The following is a 15437-nucleotide window of genomic DNA, read 5'->3' as shown; positions in this document are numbered from 1 at the left end:
TCTGTAATTCAGGAGTGTTTCAGCAAGTCCGGCTTTTGTAGCTCAAGGAAGTATTGACACATCTATAATCACAACACTCTCCCTAACAGATTGAGTGTAAGGCTCCATCTGGGGAGGTGTGTCCACTTCCTGGCGATTGATCACGTCTGAACTACATTGTCCAGAAGACATTGCACCGAGAATAGCCAATGAAAATAGGCGCGTTAGTGACAACAAAAGGAAGCTGGGCGGGACTTTTGGATTTGCATGCAGGAGGTTCTTTGAAACTTTCTGGATCTGTCAGTCTGGTTCACAGAAAACTGGTTTTATCAGTATTGGTCATGGCAGGAAAATGGTAGAGTTGAGGCGTTTTTCCTCTGTCACGGAGACAGAGCTGAGGTTTTCGACAGCCCGTGTGATCTAATCCAAGCTTCGAGGAGGGATGGCCACATCCCAGGGCCCGGCTGGCCACTGGAGCCTGATGGTGATTGTGGAGGCTGCTGGTGGAGCCCTGCCCCAGGTGAGTGCCTAGTGATCGCCCAAATACCTGAGTTCTGGAGCACTGAGATCTGGGTCAGGAGCCAACAGGGTAGACTCCCATGTCTCCGACTGTAGGGCACCGGTGGACGAAATTATTGTAGTTTTGTTTTTGTTTGTTTTGGTTTTATTTTTTGTTTTTGTTTTTGGTTTTGGTTTTGGTTTTGTTTTTGGTTTTGTTTTGTTTTGATTTTTGGTTTTTTTTGTTGTTGTTGTTTTGTTTTGTTTTTAGTATTTTGTTTTTTGTTTTGTTTTGTTTTGTTTTGTTTTGTTTTGTTTTGTTTTTTGACATCTGTATGCTAGATTGCTAGAACTATACCCTCTGACTCAGTGTCTGGTGGACTGTACCTCTCAAGGCTTGTGGGAGGGCATGAGCTCTGACAAAGAGCCCTGGAGTGACCTCTACTGGCATTACATGAGGGAAAGGGCTCAGTGAACCTAAGGACCTGACTTTTGTTTAGAGAGACTCTGGTGGCCAAGAAGATTTGAACAGGTGAGAGATTCCATCTAGTCAGTTTCCTAGCTTGGGGTGGGGGTAATTTGGGTGTAGGCAGAGACCTGTGAATCCTTGGGTAAATCCTGTGCACTCATGTTCAAGTTGGAATGCAAGCTGTAGCAGGGGTGGGGGAGTTGTAGGGTAGGTGATGGTGGTGTTCAGATCTTTGATGGAGTTATTTTATTCTCTCTGTATGCCCCTCTTCCCCACCTCCTTTCCACCTCCACTGTCCCCCAGGGGGCCTGGTGGGCTCCTGCTATCCCTCCCTCCCTCTCCCTTTTACACACTCCCCTCTTCATTCACCCCTCTGCCTATTCCTTTGCCCCTCTCTTCCCTCCCCCTCCCCCTCCCCCTCTCCCTCTCCCTCCCCCTCCCCCTCTCCCTCTCCCTCTCCCTCTCCCTCTCCCTCTCCCTCTCCCTCTCTATCTTCCTCTCCCTCTCCCTCTCCCTCTCCCTCTCCCCTCATCCCTCCTTCTCCCTCAGACTGGGCCTCTCTATGTAGTCATGGATGTCCAGTCTCTCTATGTATCAGGGTGTCTTCAAACTCAGAGAGATTCTTCTATCTCTAATTCACAAGTGATGAGATTAAAGCACCTTTTGTTATATTTTTACTTTATTCATTTACTTTTGATCTTGGCTCAAACTCACTGTTTACACCACACTGGCCTCAAATTCACAGAGATTTGCCTTCTTGTGAGTTAGGGTCTCCTTTGGGTAAGGGCTGCCAACTGAACACTGGTTCATGGTGGAAGTGCCCTAATTAGAGCCAACCTCTCCTACATTTCCAATGAGTTTTAAAAACTCAGCCATCAAGACATGCTGCTGTGCTAAGCATAGCTGTGAGGGAAAATTAAATTAAAAATAAATTTTATTTTTTAAAAAATATTACTAAATTACACTAGTAATAACAATTAATAATATTACTAATTTTTAAGTATTACTGAAAGGTTTTACAACTCTGTAATTGCATTCAGTATTTGAGTAAAGTCTGCCTTGTTATTAGCTATACTCCCTCTCCCCATTGACACTCCCCATACTCTAGCTGACCTATATACATCATGTTGGCCTCAGATGCACAAAAGTCTGCTTGCTTCTGCCTTGCAAATGTTGTGTAAAGGCTAATTAATTCCAAAGTCTTAATTCAATGTGGGTAGACAAAACTACATTTTGAAATCATATGTACCCATTTGTGAAACTTTTGAAAGAAGTATTAGTCATGTGCTCAGGAAGAGCCTGTACCAAATACTTGACACACAGGAGTGAGTTTGAGACTGTGATTCTCTTTTGTTTGTTTTTTTAAAGATTTATTTATTTTATGTATATGAGTACATGGTTGCTATCTTCAGACACACCAAAAGAGGGTAATGTCTCCAGCCCTATTAGTCTCTTTTTGGAATAGGAAGGTATGTTAGTTTTAATGAGAACAGTTCCCATAGGCTTAGATATTTCAATGCTCGGTCCCTAGGGTGTGGAACTGTTTGAGAAGAATTGGAAGGATTAGGAGGTAAGGTATTGTTGGAGGAAGGGCGTGGCTGGGAGTGAACTTTGAGGTTTCAGAAGCCCACGCCCAATCCAGTGCAAGTGTGTGTGTGTGTGTGTGTGTGTGTGTGTGTGTGTGTCTGTGTGTGGCTACTGCCTGTAGATCAGAATGTAAAGTCTTCAGGTATTGCCATGGTCCCATGCCTCTCTTCTCCCTACCAAGCTAATCCTAGATGAACACTCTGAAACTGTTAGCCAGCACCCAGTTAAATGCTTTTTTTTAATTGTAAGAATTGCCTTGGCCATGGTGTCTCTTCATGGCAATAAAACAGTAAATTTTATCCTCAGGTAACAAACAGAAGAGATTGATTCTTTGTCCAAGGTCACCCAGTAAGAGAGACCATTAAGGGATTGAGAGCAGTGGGTACCTGACTGCATGTAAGACAGAGGACTTGGGTGAACCTTTGGGATACCAACACTCTTGCTTATTACTCACAACCTTGTTTTTCTACAGGTTTCCCAGTATTCAGTGAAACATGCTAACCAGAAAGAAGTAAGTGGAGGGTGCCCAGGAATCACACTCCTGACTTAACACATAAGTGACCTCAGGGACTGTGGTGTCCTGGGACTCTGTGCTGGAATTGTCTCTGTCCTTCCACTGGATTTCCCTGGCACATGCTCAGAATGAAAGGTGCCCACGTCCACAGCACGGATTACATGGGCAGGTTTCCCTTTATGGTAACCATTGGCTGAAGATTCAAAGGTCTTAAAGCTCCAATGATGACATTAGACCAGGCCTGGAAGTGAGATGGGTTGGGGATGATTAGAAATGCTCAGGCATGCATGAGATCAGCTGGCTTTAGTGGAAGATAGGAATTGTAGTAGCACAACAGTTGAGGGCTAAGTCTGCATACTGAGTGTGAATGGAAGCTCAGTGTGAAGACTGAAGTGTGTCCTGAGATCTTGTACATATGGCTTCCTGGCCTTTGTGCCAGGGACAGAGTGGACAACAGTGCCCCAAATGTAGTCTGTGTGAAACAGATGATTGGGAGGAATCCATGTTAGTGTCTGGTTGGAAGGAGTCCATGTGAATTCTCAGATTGAAAGGAGGGACATTTTTCTAGCTTGGATTGACTCCAGCTGTGATGGTTTCAATGAACTCACCCTCCAGAAAGTCATAGACTTGCATACTTGTTCCTTATTGGTGGAACACTTTAGAGATAATAATGATGTATAGCCTTGTTGGAGGAGGTGTGTCCCTGGGGGTGGGCTTGTAGGTCTCAAAAGCTCTTGCCATTCCCTGTTAACTCTCTCTCCCTGGTACTGTACTATGGATCAGGATGTAAGCTCTCAGCAACTGTTCCAATGCTGTGTGTGCCTGTATCCATCCTCCCTGACATGGAGGTTACAGATTGACCCTCTGAGGTGTAAGCCCCAATAAACTCCTTGTTATCATAAGTTGCCTTGGTCATGGTGTCTCTTCACAGTAATAGAAAAGTAATTAAGCCACTATGTCAACTTAACTCATGTTGCTGAGTGATGAGCACAGTAGTCGGAGGGAACATGAAACTGGCTATCAATAGAATAGGTTCACAGCCTGGTATACTCTGAGGTAGAAAGCTAAATGGGAATGACTTAAGGGTACCAGGAATCCCTGACAAGGAGGATTCATATAAATTCAAATTTCTCCACTGATCAGGACTGTTTATCCTTTGAGGATGTGGCTGTGGACTTCTCCTGGGAGGAATGGACACTGTTTGATGACTCTCAAAGGATGCTGCACCAGACTTTGATGTCAGAAATATGAACACTCATGTCTTTACTTGTAAGAACCTGCCCTGCCATCATTTCAGAGCATGTCTAGGCTTTCCTTTCTTTTTTGGTTTTTGGTTTTTGTTTTTGTTTTTGTTTTTTTTTTGGAGGGGGGGATTGTATTTTTTTTGTTTTTGTTTGTTTGTTTGTTTGTTTTTTAGAGAGAGCTTTATCTTTCTCAAAGCTGGCCTGTGAATACTAAATCTTTCCCCCACAGTCTTAGAGTATAAAATACAGGTTAGGAACCAAGTCAAGTTTCACAACAGCTCTGTTTCTCTCAATTGCAGCAATGGCACACAGGAATCAATTTGGGGTTAGGAAATTTTTGGGTGTAGTTTGAGACATCAGTCTATCTTTAGAATCCTAGCTGTGCTGGATGTGCTATGTAGACCTGGCTGTCCTCTGACTTGCCAAGGTCTTCTTGCTCTGTCTATTGAGTGTTGTAATTAATGGACTTCACAAACACATCTGGCCTGGGGTCAGGAGTCTTGACACTGACAGCTACCCTGTGACCTGATGACACTCTAAATATTTGGGATCTTTGTGACTCAAGTACTTCTGGTGACATGCCTTATGTTTGAATGTAACTGGAATTTGGCACTGGTAAGTTCATTTTATTATTTTATTTTATTTTATTTTATTTTATTTTATTTTACTTTATTTTATATTTTTGCAAGGCACCCTTAACAGAATTACTCTCACTAGGCTTTATTCTTATCTACTGTATGGTGTACATCACTTAATACAGAACTGTCATTTTTTCTATCATGTCCTTTAGGACTTATACCTTCTGGGATCCATGACATGACTCAGCTGGAGTCTTGGGGAGAGCCCTCTGTGCCTGCATTGAGATTCCTGACTCCAGGTATGTTGTAGGTACATAGAGTGTGGTGGTTTTATTGATGTTTGGAGGTATTAATTCTGAACCAGAACTGTCCCTTGGACATCAGTCTTGAATGTTTTGCCTGTTGCCTTGCAACCCTGTGATACACAGCTGTTCCTGTATTGTGATGGTGTGCACTGTAAATGTAACTCCTATTTGCCTGATGTAATTGTCATCTGAGAGGCAGTGATTTTCTAACTGGTAAGCAAGGCCTAGTCTTAGAAGTTTCTAGCCTATGTGCAATCTAATCAAGGACTAGAGTGGTTTCAACCCCCTAGACTTACTATTGAATAAGCTCACCTGTTCTACCTTATTTCTGAACACTGGCAGGATGGTCAACTCAGCTATTTTGGCTCAAACTCCTTCGATTCAAACTGGCTTCTTTTACAGTGTGACTGAATTGCTCTGTTTGGTCTCAAAGTAACTCTTACAAGTTGTTCTAATCTTCTGGCTTCTCATTCTCTGGTTCATTCTGTCTTCACCTGTATGTAGCTTGTTCTCTCTGCAAGCTGCCTATCAAAATATTCAGGTCAAAACTTCATCTGAACACTCTGTCTGCTCTGACTTAGACTCACTTTCCTGTCTTATCGCTGATTCATTTAGTCAAATATTTCTCTGATTTATCACTTTGCCTGACTCTCAATTAGATGTCACTTTCCACCATGGCTGCTTTATCTACGAAATAGCTTTAGTTGGTAGAACAATGTTTTGGATTAAACGTGTGTACTATAGGAATGCCAGTATTCCAACCAGAGCAGCACGTTGGATTACAATTCATCTACCATGCACTTTACCTTGGTGGTACTTAAATTCAGGTTCTTTAGGTACCATGCCATATAGCTCTACACAGCCTTCTGCACTGTGTCTTGAATCCCCAGCAATTGAAGCTTGCAGAAAGCTATTGGTGAGGAAAGAGTTTGTTACCGTAAATAGCATGCCTCCCTTTTACTTATTCCATGCTTGTGTTCTTGCTGCTCCTAAGGTCCATAGAACATAAGATATTGACAAATTCAGCATGGTATTGGACCCTAGCCCCTTTGTTCTGTGAGAAACCTCAGATCACCATTATTAATAGATGCTGTCTCTCTGTCTGTCTGTCTGTCACTTGATAGTCTACATGCCACTCATCAGGATTTCTCTGTGTCCAGGTTGTTGGATCAAAGTGCATAGTGGAATGTCACCCTTTGAGCAGAGTCTGTCTGCAGAAGGTGCCAGTCCATCCACACTGCAGCAGCACATGCTGTGCTGTGCTGTGCTGAGACACCCTTAGCATGGACAATGTGAGGATCCTCCAGACCTCCTAGGGTCTTCTAATGCATCAAGTGACTTACACTATTGGGGATACCCCCACAAACACTGAGAGTAGAGAGGCCATTCAGAGTGAGAAGTACTGCATACGCAGCGACAGTGGCAAAACTTTTACTAGCACATCCCACCTCAATCGACACCGGAACATACACACTGGAGAAAAGCCTTTTCAGTGCAGGGAGTGTGGGATGTCCTTCAGCCAAAAAGCCTTTCTTATTAAGCATTTCAGAATTCACACCGCAGAGAAGCCATTCAGGTACAGTGAGTGTTGCAAAACCTTCAAGCACAACTGCTACCTTGTTGCTCATCAGTGAGTTCACACAGGAGTGACACTGTTACATGGACTAAATGTGGCAAGTCATACATGAACAGATCCAGCCTTTTATATCATTATTGGGTTCATACTGGAGAAAATCCATAGAAGTATACTATAGTAGTTTGAATAGGTTTGGCCCTATAGATTCATGTGTTTGAATGCTTGGCCCATAGGGAGTGACACTATTAGGTGATGTGGCCTTCTTAGAATAGGTGTGGCATTCTTGCAGAAAGTGTGTCACTGTGGGGATGGGCTCTGAGGTTCAGTGCTCAAGCTCCACCCAGTGTGGGAGAGTCTCTTCCTGCCTGCCTTTAGATCAGGATATAAAACCTCTGCTCCACAGCACCGTGTCTGCCTGCATGCAGCCATGGTTCCTGCCAAGATGGTAATGGATTGACCTTCTGAAAATGTAAGCCAGACCCAATTAAATGTTTTCCTTTATAAGAGTTACCTTTTCAAAGTTTTCAAAGTTCCTTTCAAAGCAATAAAAACACTAACTAAGACATGATATCAAATGCATAAATAATATAAGGAAAATTCCAGCCATGTTTATCATGTCCAAGCTCATATAAGGGAAAGGAAATTTAAAAATCATGAATCTTGAAAGTGTTAAAAAACGAAACTCATCTCATCAATGACCAACAAACTTCATAGTAGAGGAAAGGATTTTATGTGTAGTGTGTGGGGGATGCAGCCTCATGTAACATCAGGGATTTTATGCAGCAAAGCATCATGAGTGCACAGAATGTGGCAAAGTGTTTTGCTGCAGGACTGGCACCACACTAAATAGAGTATATGTATTGAGTGCAATGAACATGGGAAATTGTTTCCATGATCTACCCTATCTACACAAAAGGATATTCACTGGACAAAAGTCAAGAGTGCTTCAGATGTGTAAGGCGTTCACCCACACTTGCATCATATTTAACTGAAGAAGCCACAGTGCAGACATGCATCATGAACCCACTGAATCTGGGGAAGACTTTGAACAAAGTTTGTTCTTACTAGCAACACAGACACAACCCAGATAGGTTTGTGAATGCAAACGTAGAGAAAGCTTCAGCCATTGACCAAGCTTGTTGAGCCTTAGGAGTGAATGTGAGTCTGAGCAAAGAAGTTCTGAGAGTAGCTTTTGTGAGGAAGCAAGTCATTGAAAATTACTCATCAAAGAAGAACATGGATCAAGATGAGGATTAGTGCCATCTTATTCCTAAGAAGTTAATGCTTTCTGGGGATTTAGCAAGAGGAAGCTGTGTTGTTGGCTGCACTGCACCAGTATTGAGTGGAGTCTTCATGTTGCTGACTTTGAATGGGGGAGGAAGAGAGTGACCTCAGTTTAAATAAGACATATATATTTATTGTTGTTTGTTCTATTGGTTGCCATTTTTCCCTCACTGAATATTGCAGTCCATGGGATAAATGATCATTTACTATAAAGTCTTCATAACTATTGTGTCACTACTTTTGTTGGGGACCAGCTCTGTGTAGCACCCTGTATCTATGTTTCCTTTTTTGTTTATATACAGTCTTACCATGTTGGTTTGTCTCACTTGTTTCTCTGTGTGTCTCAAGTTGTCGTAGAACTCAGAGACCTACCCTATTCTGGGTTCTGAATGCTGGTATTAAAGACAAGTCCCTCTGGGAGATCTAAAGAAACTGGTGCCTTCCTGTCTTAGCCAGTGCCCTGAGTAGATTTCAGGTGCTAGCTCTGCACCCAACCACACAACACCCAGAGGATGCTGGACTCCCAGGTGTTCTAACACACCAATGATCATAGGATTACAGGTTCTTAGGAGTTTGATCATGCCAGGATTTCAGGATCCTAGAGGCACCTTGACTCCCAGGCACTCTTACACACAGAATTTCAGAATCAATGGATCACAGAGACATCAGGACTCTGAGGAGCTCTGATACAACCAGAAAAACAAGATGGACAAGCTCCAGTCAGAGACATTGAGTGCATGTAGCACTAGAGATACACAGATGGAGAGAGGCAAGATCAAGAACACAAGCATCAGAAACCAAGGTTACTTGGCATCATCAGAACCCAGTTTTCCCATTATAGCAAGTCCTGGATACCACATCACACCAGAACTATACAAAGATTCAATAAACCCAAGAGCTGGTTCAATGAGAAAAATCAACAAGATAGATAAACCCTTAGCCAGAGTGACAAGAGGACATGGAGACAGTATCCAAATTAATAAAATAAGAACTGAAAGTGGAGACATAAAACAGAAACCATGGAAATCCTAAAAATTATTAGATCCTAATACAAAAGCCTATACCCATCAAAACTGAAAAATCTGGATGAAATGGACAATTTTCTAGGCACATAGCAGGTACCAAAGTTAAATAAGGATCAGATAAACCATCTAAACAGTCCCATAACTTCTAAAGAAATAGAAGCAATCATTAATAGTTTCCCAACTGAAAGAGCCCGGGACCAACTGTGTTTAGTGCAGAGTTCTATCAGACTTTCTAAGAAGAGTAATACCAATTCTGTTCTAACTATTTCACAAATTAGAAACAGAAGGACACTACTCCATTCATTCTATGAAGCAACAATTATACTTATCCCCAAACCTTACAAAGATGCAACAAAACAATATAACTTCAGACCAATTTCCCTTGTGAATATTGATGCAAAAATACTGAATAAAATTCTCAGAGTGTAAGAACATAACAAAACAATCAACCATCATGATGAAGTAGGCTTTTTCCCAGGAATGAAGGGATTGTTCAATATACAGAAATCAAAGTAACCCACTATATAAATAAAAGCAAAGAAAAAAACCCCACATGATCATCTCATTCAATGCTGAGAAAGCATTTGACAGAACTCAACATCCCTTCATGCTAAAAGTCTTGGAAAGATCAGGAGTTCAAGACCCATACCTAAACATAATAAAAGCAAAATATAACAAACCAGAAGACAACAACAAACTAAATGGAGAGAACCTTGGAACAATCCCACTAAAATCATAGACTAGACGAGGCAGCCCACTCTTTTCCTACCTATTCAATATAGTACTTGAAATCCTAGCCAGAGTAATTTGATAACAAAAGGAGGTGAAAGGGAAAAAATTGGAGAGGAAGAAGTCAAAATATCAGTATATGGAGATGATATGATAGTATACTTAAGGGACCCCAAAATCCCACCAGAGAACTCTAAACCTGAATAACAACTTCAACAATGTGGCTGGATGTAAGATCAACTCAAACAAATCAGTAGACTTCCACTACTTAAAGGATAAACAGGCTGAGAAAGAAATTAGGAAAATGATATCCTTCACAATAGTCACAAATACTATAAAATACCTTGATGTGGCTCTAACCAAGGAAGTGAAAGATATGTATGACAAGAACTTCAAGTCTCTGAAGAAAGAAATCAAAGAAGATCTCAGCAGTTGGAAAGATCTCCCATGCCTATGAATTGGCAGGACTAATAAAGTAAAAATGGCCATCTTGCCAAAAGCAATCTACAGTTTCAATGCAATCCCCACCAAAATTCCAACTTAATTCTTCATAGAGTTAGAAAGAGCAATTTTCAAATTCATCTGGAATAACTAAAAAATGCAGGATCTAGAAAAAATATTATCAGCAATAAAAGAACTTCTGTGTCATGTCTGCTCTCGACCAGCAAGAATGACAGGACACAGTTGGGTTTTTCTCAACAGCCTTTATTACAGGAATGCCTTGATGCTTCTACAGGGACCCCGGGTGCACAGGGAGCCCTGCTTATATGCACCCCAGCACAGGAGAATACTCCTTGGCCCCCTGGGATTGGTCAGTCTGCCAGCACCCAATTTGCATGCACCCGCTCAGGAGGGGTTGGCGCCAAATTCGAATTGACACCTGCGCAGTGGTTAGTGTTTATGACAATGGCAACGGGAAACTGGCGCCATCTTGGAGTTGGCTTCCCACATCTCCCCCTATTTTGTTTAGTGATGCTGGACTAGGTCTGGGTAAATCTGTCCATCGGCCATGGCTCCTGTTTTAAGTTGATCTTCTAGTGTCACAGCCTTACCTGTCATAGGGTAGCCCTATCGCCTCTAGGCCCCGTGTCTTAGGTTGGTCTGTGCATGAGGAAAGTTGCCTGTCTCTGGATACCATGGATCTGTGTGACTACAATTGCCAAATGACCTAGGGCGAACTCTTAGTTTTTCAAAGAGGCCAGCCAAATATTGGGAGATGCGCCATCTTCAATTGCCAACAGAGCTTGGTACACCACTGCTTTATGTAGAGCATGCTCTCTTTTTAGTCGACACAATGACCAGATGCAGAAGACACAACCCAGGAGGACCACTGCCCCCCCCCAGGCCAACATTTTCCCCCATTCCTTAAAATATGAGAAGGCAATGGTGATCCAGGAGGTGAAGTCCTCCAAGGTGACTGGGTCCAGTCGAGTGCCATTGAGTTTGGCAATCTAAAAACTGGAAAGGTTAATCCTATTTCTTTCCACACCTCTGGGCAGAAGGAGGTACCTGGTCTAACAGCCCTAGTGGACCTTTTTTCCTGTGTAATCAGGGTTGTAAGGTGGAACTGTTGGCACTTTCGGTTTTGTTCTTTTATTAGCTGATGCTCCCCTTTTCATTAGCTTGGTTCTATATGACCAATCCGGGTCATATCTTTCCCTCTCATACCAAGCTGCCTCTTTCTCTAGGTCAGCTTCCTCATCTTTGCTAAGCTCCGAGTCACTGGAAGTGGAGCTTGATAAACTTAAATCCTTTAAAGATTTAAATATCTTCTCTATTTCCTTTTCTTCATTACTGATTCCTTTTACTTTTTCCTCCCTTTTCTTTTCCTTTTTCTTTTTCGCCCTTTTTTTGTTCTCTTGCTCATACGCTCTTTGTGCTCTTCTGACATGCTTTCTTGTTGTTCCATAAGAATTTTCTGACCTGTACAGAAAATGAAACAACAAGGATAAGAGCTACCCACACTGGGTCTATGGGCGAGAAAAAACATATCCCCCTTAAACACGGGGATCAATTTGGGAGACTTACTGGTACTGCCGTTCCCCAGCTGAAGAATTCTGAATCCACAAGATCCTCGGGTCCTCATATGGGCTACCATATGTTGCATCTGCTCTCGACCAGCAAGAACGACATGACACAGTTGGATTCTGTTCAACAGCCTTTATTGCAGGAACGCCTCGATGCTTCTATGGGGACCCTGGTCGCCCAGGGAGCCCTGCTTATATGCACCCCAGCACAGGAGAAGGCTCCGTGGCCCCCTGGAATTGGTCAGTCTGCCAGCACCCAATTTGCATGCAGTGCAAATTTGCAGTGGTGTTGTTTATGAAAACAGCAACCAGAAACTGGTGCCATCTTGGAGTTGGCTTCCCACACTTCTGGGGGAATCACCATCCCTGACCTTAAGCTGTACTACAGAGCAATTGTGATAAAAACTGCATGGTACTGGTATAGCAACATAGAGGTAGATCAATGGAATAGAACTGAAGATGCAGAAATGAACCCACATATCTATGGTCACTTAATCTTTGACAATAAGGTAAAACCATCCAGTGGAAATAAGACAGCATTTTAAACCAATGGTGATGGATCAACTAGTGGTTAGCATGTAGGGAATGGTATATACAATATAGTGCAATGCTTGTATGTTAGGTAAACTCCTTTATGAGAAAGGCCCACCTTATGAGTCTGCTTGGGGGCAAAGTAATTATGAAACAGAGAGTGATACTGCAGGAAAACTATGACATTTTTCACTTTGGGAATCTCTCACAACAACTTGGGATAAAGGTGAAGTTAGGAAAGTTCAGCCGATATTTTCCACATGGTGAATATTTTCACTTATATGTAGACATGTTCAAGTTGGCTACAGCAAAGAGAAAGGTGAGTGTGTACTAACTTATTGATTTATAATACACAACAGTAAACACTGTCAAGTGGATACACATTAACATATTGAAATGAAAAAAATACTTTAACATCAAGAAACAATTTCTAAGTTCCTATATTATGTTTATTTTGACATTTTCCCCAATTCTTTGAAGATTCAAACATGCATAAAATATACCTATGTCATATCAGAACTATTTTCTGAAATTTAATGAATACAAACTGTTCTTCATCACTGTTTGATATTCTTTCCTTTAAATTAAACAAAATATTTTTCACTTTGTTGCTGTTATTTCACAGTAATCTATTCCCTTACCTTAAACCACTGAAACAGGTGTTGATAAGAGAGAGACCAATGTTACAATTAGGAAATGCTATGAGTCATAATTGCTAACCCTTGTCATTTTACCCAAAAATGTTTTCCCACAAAACAAACGGATACATACCACGTTCAATAATGAACACAATTATAAAAATTCATATTCACATAAACATGACTTTTTAATAAATTGAAGAACCCAGTCATATTTTTAATTAAGATGAACAGAATTTCAAAGGAACTGCACTAAAACATCAAACAAAGAAATACCTATTAACACACCTCAAGTACAGCAATAATAGCAACCAGACAAAAGCAACAAGTAATTTTCAGTTATAAGTGAACACTTGTGTTAAAATTCTGTAAATAAAATCAAAGACAACAATGCTGGCTTAAATTTTTTAAGAAACTCCTTAGTTGCCTGCAGAAGGTGGGGAGACACATTCACATACAAGAGGAGAGCATTTCTTTATTTTAAAAATGAGTAAAGCATAATGTTTAGTAAGAGGAGAAAGGATATTTGAGAACAATAAAAATTTGAGAAAATTTGAGATAGATATTTATAGAATAATTCTTGACAAAAACACCTACCCACCCAAAAAAGAGAGGAAAAAAAAAACAGAACACAAAACAGAAAATTCATTCTCTGACAACAGAGATAATTTTTTTGAATTGAGATTTCTTTTTTATTTATTGAAAATAGCATGTTACTCTCACATAATATATCCTACCTACAGTTTCCTTTCCTTCTACTGGGATATGACCAATTCTCAGTTTTACTTGCAATATATCATACTTAATACTCTTATTTCCCTCCCAACAGCTTTTTCCATCAGATACATTTTCTCTTACTCATTAGGAAATAACAGGATTCTATGGGAGAATAACAAAGTAAAACAAAATTAAACAAAAATTAAGACATCATAATAGGGCAAAATTTTCATAACATATAAGGGTATCTTCATGGAACACTCCATATTCAGGGTCACTACACATAGATTGATCGTTTTCAACAATATTAAACCAGTGTCTGCAAGTTCCACTGTTTTTCATAAACAGTCTTTCATGCTTTGCCATGCTTATTTATTCAAGGTTTTATTTCTTATCTGTAATTTAAGGACATATTTTTTCCTATTTCAAATTTCTTCCAATACTAACTTGCTTTTCTGTTGCTTTAAATAAACTATGATAATAAGTAAAGTAAGTAGGAAGGAAAGATTTAATATATGGCTTATATACACTCATGAAAAGACAAGTGTGGATATTGGGAAACGGGCATTAAAGCATAGATATTAAAGAACAGATAGGGTGTTTTCACGAGGAATTGAAACCAGGAAAGTGGATAACATTTGAAATGTAAATAAAGAAAATATCCAAAAAAAAAAAAGATGGAAAACAAGAATACTACTTACTGGATCTGCTACCCATAGTGAGATGGACACACCTGTATCAATTACCAATTAATAAAAAGCTTCAAACTCATAAGGACAGGATAGTGTTGGGTAAAAAAAAAAAAGCCTCAATTAAATTTCCCTATGTCTGTTTACAATACTTAGTGCCAAAATGAAAATAAAAAAGTAAAAACATCAGGTTGCAATCTCTGTATTTTTTTGCACAAAGTTCACTAGCAGCTCTTTTTCCTCAATTACTAGACATTCATAAATTATCCAAAATTTCCTCAATGTCTTTCCAATATTCACAGCTGGCCATTAAACACTGGACAATATAAAATGTCTACCAGTTGGAATACATAAAATAAGCTTATTAAACTTTTAATGGGCTTATAAAAAACATAAAAGAATATCTAAAAGTCATTATCAGTATGTGTCTCATTTTCTTCTCAGATGCCATCCTCTGTGTGCAGTGCAGATTGTGGTCCTGGATTCAGAATATCCTAGAAAGTCAGAGTGGCAACCTACTGTTTCATTTTCAGCCTCTGCCCTTAAATTGAAATTTTTAATGAGACAAGTAAGTGTTATCTGCTCTGATAAATCCTGCAAATATATAAATATATATATATATATATTTCTCTTTTACCACACTGGAATGATGAAGTCAAATAAAAGGCAATTTTTTCTCCTAAAATCTTTTTTATTAGGTATTTATCACATTTATATTTCCAGTGCTATCCCAAAAGTACCCCACACATTCCCCCACCCACCCACTCCCACTTCTTGGCCCTGGCTTTCCCCTGTACTAGTACAAATAAAGTTTACAAGACCAATGGGCCTCTCTTTCCACTGATGACCAACTAGGCCATCGTCGGATACACATGCAGCTAGAGACATGAGCTCCAGGGGGTACTGGGTAGTTCATATTGTTGTTCCACCTATAGGGTTGCAGATTCCTCCAACTACTTGGGTACTTTTTCTAGCTCCTACATTGGGGGCCCCTGTTGAGTCCAACTCAGCCAGCAAGGAAAACACAACCACCGATTCCTCTTAAAG

General features: G+C 40.5%; 1 non-coding gene across 2 annotated transcripts; it reads left to right on the top strand.

Annotated features, from left to right (window-relative positions):
* Positions 1–229: 229 nt before the first annotated feature.
* Positions 230–14984, top strand: Gm3912. 2 transcript variants are annotated; one of them, XR_391135.4, is made up of 5 exons: positions 230–499; positions 3006–3044; positions 4191–4316; positions 5082–5168; positions 14835–14984. It is a non-coding gene; the product is annotated as a predicted gene 3912 (transcript). The 2 variants fall into 2 exon arrangements; XR_391136.4 differs by lacking the exon at positions 14835–14984 and adding an exon at positions 6335–6500.
* Positions 14985–15437: the final 453 nt, after the last annotated feature.

The sequence above is a fragment of the Mus musculus genome, chromosome 7 (assembly GCF_000001635.26).
Source record: "Mus musculus strain C57BL/6J chromosome 7, GRCm38.p6 C57BL/6J".
Classification (NCBI taxonomy): domain Eukaryota; kingdom Metazoa; phylum Chordata; class Mammalia; order Rodentia; family Muridae; genus Mus; species Mus musculus.
Note: the sequence above shows the minus strand (reverse complement) of the source record. Positions and strands in the feature narration are given on the sequence as shown.